The following is a 7,128-nucleotide window of genomic DNA, read 5'->3' as shown; positions in this document are numbered from 1 at the left end:
ATATATAAATATATATAAATATATATATAAATATAAATATATAATATTAATATATACCAATGCATGTTTTGCTCTGTTGCTGCTGCATCTATTTTAATTTTGAAAGCTCTTCATAGCACTCTGTGTGTATGTGTGTATGCAATCTACATGCACATGCACACATTTCACACACACCCAAACTGTGGGGGTAAAATGTACAACACAAAACGTTCTATGAAGTTGTTGCTACATCTACTTAAATTTGGAGAGAGCAACAGAACAAAACAAATACATCAGTAAAATTTAATATAATGAAGATTTGTATTTGATGCAAACAACTAAGAAAAGCAAAAACATCAAGGGAAGTAAAAAGGAATAAGAATACTTACCACTTGTGTTGAAAAACGTGTTAAAGGATGCTGAAAACATCCTGGAGCGATCAGGTACCATTGTCAGGAAAAGGCTCCCCTGGTCTCTTCCACCTTAGCCCCTTGTCCTTCCCATTGGATGGGGCTGGTTAACTCAAATGAGGCATACATCACAATGGGTCGATACTATATGTATCATTATAAAACTACACTTTAAATAAGGGAGCGTCACAATTTATCACGTCAACTTAATGGCACCAGAAAAGTGTCTTTACATCACAAAAGTACTACTAATGATATATGACCCTTTAAGGACCCTTGGTGGTGTTTGAGCTCCTATTTTTTTTCCCCATGGGTAGGTGGTGCTCAGTTGCTCACCATACTGCCACAAACATGGTCAGAGATAAAGAATGTTTAATACAACAGTGAATGTTAGAACACTAGTGAAATAGCAAATGCTAGAATAAATATTCAATCCATACTTTTCCTAAATTTAGGATGAACACAATTTTGTAGAGTGGCATCTTTTTTCAGGGAGGAGGTAGTTTGGTTTTTGATTAGTTCTATAAACATACACTCCTCTGCATTGCTAGCATTCCAAGGTAGAAACCCTATAGTTAATGATAGGTGGTATTTTTGTGCGCCAGCATTTTCATGAAGAGTTTGAATATTTCAATATATTTATGATAAAAGGAACTGCCCAATGCCCACTTGAGGATTTTTTAACATATTTTTATATGATTTTTTCCCTGAACCTTTGAACTGTTTTCCTTCATTCACTCACATTGATCCATTTTTTCTGTGCAACTAAGCTGTGCATCAATATCTTTATTTTAATAAGGCAAACTGTAAACAAGTCAACAGCAGCAAAAAAGTGTCCAGAAGAAAAAAAGCCCACTTACTGCATATTCTTCTGGTTTTGTGATGATGGAACTGAGAAGCAAGTTATGGTGCACAGCAGACATACATAAATACATAGCTTGCAATAAAATAAAATGTTTATAACTAGATTGCTTGAAAGTTTGCTCAAAAAGCTCTCCATGCTGAGAGCATATTTGAACAAAGAAAAGAGAAAGCAGTTCATATCAGAAAGTTTATACTGGCAAATTTAGTTTTGTTTTAGCCATTCTATGAAAAGCAAGCTTTAGTCTATTTTTTTTCATATGCACGTTTCCCTCAATTTATGCTGTACATGTGTTCCCAGAGAGCGGCGCATAAATTAAATTAACATAAAGTGAACCCACTTTACAATGTAACAAATAAGGATAGGTTCCCATGGCGGTGAGGGAGGGAGTGAGACTGGGACTGGGGAAGAGGCAGGTGGAGGGGTGCCGCTCCTGGGGCTGCACAAGGCAGCAAAGAAGAAGAAGAAGAAGAGCAGCACTCATACCAGCCCCGGCTGCAGTGGCCCTGGGAGCAGCTGGCGCCAGCTGCCTGCAGCTGCTGGGCTGCACTGTGCTCCCCCCAGCCTGTGCTAGAGCAGCCCCGGCAGCAGCCTACACCACGGCACAGCGCAGCCCAGGAGCTGGGGTGAGCCCAGGCACAGGGGAACAGGCAGAGCATGGTGCAGCCCAGCGGCTGCAGACTGCTGGCACTGGCCACTCCCGGGGTGGCTGCAGCTGGGGCTGGGGCAAGTGGAGCCATGGCCCTTTCCCCTCCCCCCACAGACTTACCTGCTGGGGAGGGATTGGGGGCATCTATGCTGATCACATAGGAGCAAATTTACCTCGCATATAATGAATTATGGGTCTAAATATACGCATCACATAAGAGCAAATTCGCATAAAAAGAACCCACATAAATCGAGGGAAACCTGTACATGTTCATCCATACCATTGGAAAAATGTGACATTTTATATTTTTTCCTTATTACAAAGTATTCAAATTGAAACCATAGCTACAAGAAAAACTGTTGTACTTTATATTATGTATTTCATATTCCATAATTTATCTAGAACAGAATGCCTTCAGCCTCTTATTGAATGTTTCTGCTGCTACCAAAATGAAAAATAGATTTAAAAAGTTGATTTTACTTCCCATTTATTATAGTAATTGCACTGATGAATATTTAGCCACTCTCTATTTAAAGCCACCTTAAGGACAATAAATCATTAAAATAAACTGTTATATATGATACCAATTAAATAAAAATTAGATTGTTTCTTATAAATTAACCAACTTGTATTACATTTTCAAATTGTGATTTAGATACTCATCACACAATGATTTTCATCTCCTTTGAATCTTTCACCCTAAAGTACTAACTGTCTTGCAGATTTCCTGCGCCACAAAGTGAAAGCCATTGATCAACATGAGTCCCTGAAATTAAAAAAAAACAAAAACTGGTACTAGTGGAATTTCCTAAAGGTTTCTTCTGTTATCAGTGCAAAATGAGCAGCACTGTAATAGCTATGCTTGTGAATGGTTATTATATATGCACATGCATAATATGGGGCCCACTTCAGGACCGTACATTTGCCAGAAAGGAAAAGAGACTATATATGAAAAAATAAATTTACTTCTGAAGAGTAAAAATAATCGCTTACAGAACAACTGCCATTTTAATCAACACTGTGATCCACAGAAGAGTTGCATATTGAACATCACATAGTATACTAATTGGCATTCAGTGTCAGATCTGATAAGCTATTATGCCAATTTTAGCAACACATATCAATCATTTTTTCATAGAAGCTACATTCTTTGATCTATGCTAGGGAAAATATTAGCTGAGCGAAAGCTTTTTCTTTTTAGAGCCTTGAAATACAGCAAAGAAAACATTCTTAGCTAGTTACTCAAGAACTGACATCTCTTTCTTTATATGCAAACAAATGGCAAAATTGCCAACTATGATCATTATCTGAAATTTTCATAAATCTCTTCATTTAAGAAGTTTTGGCCTCAAGTTTAAACACAAATAATTCATAGCATGTTATAGTTTATTCATTTGCTATATATGTATTCTGAAACCATGGGATTTTTGCAACTTCTAATCAGCAATAACACCAATTTCAACTTGCAAGGTAGATTATTAAATCTACAATTTATGCAGTAATGGACTGCTTATACCCCCATTAAATTTGCTTTTGCTGAACATTTGAGAACTCAAACAAAAATAAAAAATCAGTTTCCTACAATTTTTCACCCTAGTAAATCTTATTTCTTTAGAATATTCATAGAAAGGAACACAAAAAAGTAAATTCAGTATAAAACTAACATTTACAGTACAGTTTTTGTAACAGACACTCAGCTGTATACCATTTGCAGAGCATCCTCTGGCCACATTGAATTCAATAAGCTGCCCCAGCAATTTTTAGTGCACAGTTTTAATTCCTAATGATTCGGCATCTGGATCTGTTAGGTAGCTTAGAAAAATTTCAGCCAGAAAATGGAAATATAATGACTCAGATCATTCCAGTACACAGGAGGGGACTTCTTCCTACCTCTATCAAGTTCCTCACTTCATCTAGCTGTGCAGAACCTCCTCCACGGGGTTGATTCTCTGGGCTTGGAGTGTGCAGAAAAGTACATTTGTTCCACCTGAATCTTCCACAAATCTCATGGGAGAAGCCAACGCAATTTATGCTGTTTTCCCTGTGCATATGCACAGGCTAGGACAGCAAGCAGCTAGGCCCAGCACATCCCCTTCTCTGCTCTGCACTGTGCCACTGATCACTTCCATAGCCATCCCCGATCTCTCCCTCTCTTCCTCTATGGCAGCCACTGCTAGCTCTCTTCCCCTCTCTCCCTACCCTAGGCAGGCACTGCTTACAGGAGGAAAACTCTCTCCTCCTATAGCAAGAACTGGAAGGTAAACTTTCTTCCTTGCTCACTCTCCCCCCTCCCCTGTCTCTAACTGGCAGCCAGCTCTCTTTCTCCCTTCTCCCACCCCTACTGGAAGGGAATGATGGCCCACAATGCAGCTGGGTAGCAAGCACTTGGGCCACCACTCTAAAAGATGAAAAGCCACTGGTTTAAGGGACACACTCCTTGAAGGGATTTCCAGGAGGAGGGGGTCCACAGCACAGCCAGGGATCGAGGAGCTGGATTTCTGGTATATCCTCAGTATCATTACAGGGAAATTTCTGTAGGAATCCATGAGTTTAGAAATGGAACAGCAGCTTTACTGTGCAGTGGGGTTGGAGAGACATGAATCTTGCCTTGCAAAAAAAGTTCAATGCTTCAATTTATAACTAGTGTAGTTACTACTTCTAATCATCCAGAAGGGCATAGCAGCCACTTCTTCAGACACAGAAGACACTAAGATCTCCATCTCAAGTCATAAAGAGTATCCACAATAGATACTCTTCACACAGATACTGATAATATTCTACTCATGGAAATAGTTGCTACTATTTAACAGTTTAATTAACTTAATTATTGAAGCAGGTAACATTACATTTGACACTAGTTACTGTAAAACCAATAACTTCTGAATACATGGTGCAATTAATTAAATTTAAATGCAATATAATGGTCATCTTGTCCAATGGAACCCTAGTTCAGTTTCTCCTGTGAGGAAAGCTGCTGTAACTTTTTACAACTGCAAGGAAAGACCAAGCTTTATTGGTTTCAGGACCTACACTCTTGTAAAAGTTTGGCTAAAAAGCTTATTTCTAAATCTTATTTATGCTATGTGTCTTACAAATTTGTGTGAAAGGAAGTATAATAAGGTTAAGAGTTACTGGACCTGATGACATATAGTAAAGGAAGAAAAGGAAACTATCAAACCTCACAGACATCAAATCACACGTTTTAAAGGCTGTTTTTGTGCAGTTTGATTTTTATGCCTAAGTATCCTTATTTAGATTTACTCCACCCTAGATCTAAATATGTATTTTAATTTATTGTGTATATACAAACAATAAAATGTAGCAACTATATTTCCAGTGCTTATACTCTATGAAACCTGGCACAGGCAATCAAGTACATTTTATGTATTGCAGTTACCAACAACTGCTTCTGATGAAATTTAAAAAAATAAATCAAATGTTAAACGTGTCCTTCATAAGAGCAGACAGGGAGCTGAACTAAGACTACATCCAAACGTACTACTCAACGGCCCAATATTGTCCACAAGTATCTTTCTTGCTTTTCCTCTCAACATTTCCTCTCAACATCCACTTTTCCTTGCCTATGTGACAAGTGGCAGTCCTGGTTTAGTCATTAGTATAAGAGATGCTGGGATAAATTGTGTACAGTGTCATTCTACCATCCATTTCCTATACCTCAGCTAAATTGTGCTGAAAAGTGCAGACCAGAGTTATGACTTTGCAGGACTTTTTGTAAAGCATTGCACTGAGATAGACCTTGGTACAGTTATATATAAACCCTTGTAAAATCACTGCAAATAATATCAATTGATATTTCTTTGAGAAATCTTTTCTTAGCCCATAGTGTAGTCCAGGGGTGGGCAAAATGTGGCGGGATGCAGCCCACCAGGCCATTTTTTCCAGCCTGTGGGGCCCCTAAAAAATTTAGAAAATTAAAATTTATCTGCCCTGGCTGCCTGTCATGTGGCCCTCAATGGCTTGCCAAAACTCAGCAAGCGGCCCTCCACCCAAAATAATTGCCCGCCCCTGCTGTAGTCTGTATTCTATGGCCCTAACACCTACTGTGAATCACTTGCATTTAGAGCTTAAGAACAGCAAGACCTCGATTCTTTTCCACATACTTATACATCTTCTGCAGCAAACTTGCACCTGAGAGCTTGCTGGATTCCAACATATGGCTGGTTAGCCATTTACCCAATTTCTTCAACATGAGGTAGGAAATCGTAGTTTGTATCCAAAGTGACACAATTGTTTGATATCTTTGCCCTAGAGCACAGGTGTCAAACTCACTGTATGCTCCTTGTGCATAGTGCCTCTAGCCCCTGCCACATGCTCTATGCTGGAGCCACAGCTCCTGCCACTACATGTCCTGTGCCACAGCAGCAACTCCAGCAGCAGCTGGAGGCATGAGGTAGGGACCAGCAGCTAAGGCCATGGAAGTGGCAACAGGCAAAGTAGCTGGACGGCAACTGGGGATGTGTCAGTCCTCACTCACCTTCCTGATGCCACTCAAGTGTCCAGTGGGACCCGAGGGCCCTGAATACTGCAGCTGGCTACTCTGCCCCATCCAAACTCCTTAATTTCCAGTGTCCTGACAGTAGCCCAGCAGGGTGAACAGAACAGCTCCATGCCCCATATCCCACCATGGGCTATGTGCATGATGCTCCTGCCCTAGTGTGTTAAAGCATTACAAATAGCAGCCTAGCACCACTGTGATTTCAAGGATCAGCATAAAATAAGCATTTCATAGACTTCCATAAACCTCTCAATGCTATAGAAATCCTATAGAGAGAAAAAGAGAGATTTATAGAAGTCAAAGGAAATAAATATTAGGACTGTGCAAAGCTTCGGTAGCTAATTTGATTCAGAGGAGATTCAGTCCAATTCGGAGACCGAATCTTCGAATCCGAATCAAATAGGGAGACCAAGAAAAGCTCTGAATAGATTCAAAGCATCCAAATCAATTTGGGAAAGCTTCGAAAAAGATTTGGCCACTTTGGAGATTCAGTCATAGATTAAACAGGCAGCTGATACAGCTGCCTCCAGTTGATAAGTCTGCTGGGGTTGGGGGAGAGGGGAGGGAAAAGGTGTGGGGGAGGGATTGGGGCTGGGGCAAGCTGCCCAGCTGGGGTAGGGGAGCATGTTACTTGGGGAGGAGAGACTGGGGTGCAGAATGCGGGAGCGGCAGCGCTGGGAGCGTGGGCTATGCCCTGCTGCTACTTGCCCAG

General features: G+C 40.2%; 1 protein-coding gene across 2 annotated transcripts in view; it reads right to left on the bottom strand.

Annotated features, from left to right (window-relative positions):
- The window catches only part of GALNT13 (polypeptide N-acetylgalactosaminyltransferase 13), a 422,841-nt gene that overhangs the window by 294,585 nt on the left and 121,128 nt on the right, over positions 1-7,128 (bottom strand). The gene's annotated exons all lie outside the window — the stretch shown is intronic.

Source organism: Alligator sinensis, unplaced genomic scaffold (assembly GCF_000455745.1).
Source record: "Alligator sinensis unplaced genomic scaffold, ASM45574v1 scaffold788_1, whole genome shotgun sequence".
Taxonomy (NCBI): domain Eukaryota; kingdom Metazoa; phylum Chordata; order Crocodylia; family Alligatoridae; genus Alligator; species Alligator sinensis.
This window is presented reverse-complemented; position numbering and strand designations above follow the sequence as displayed.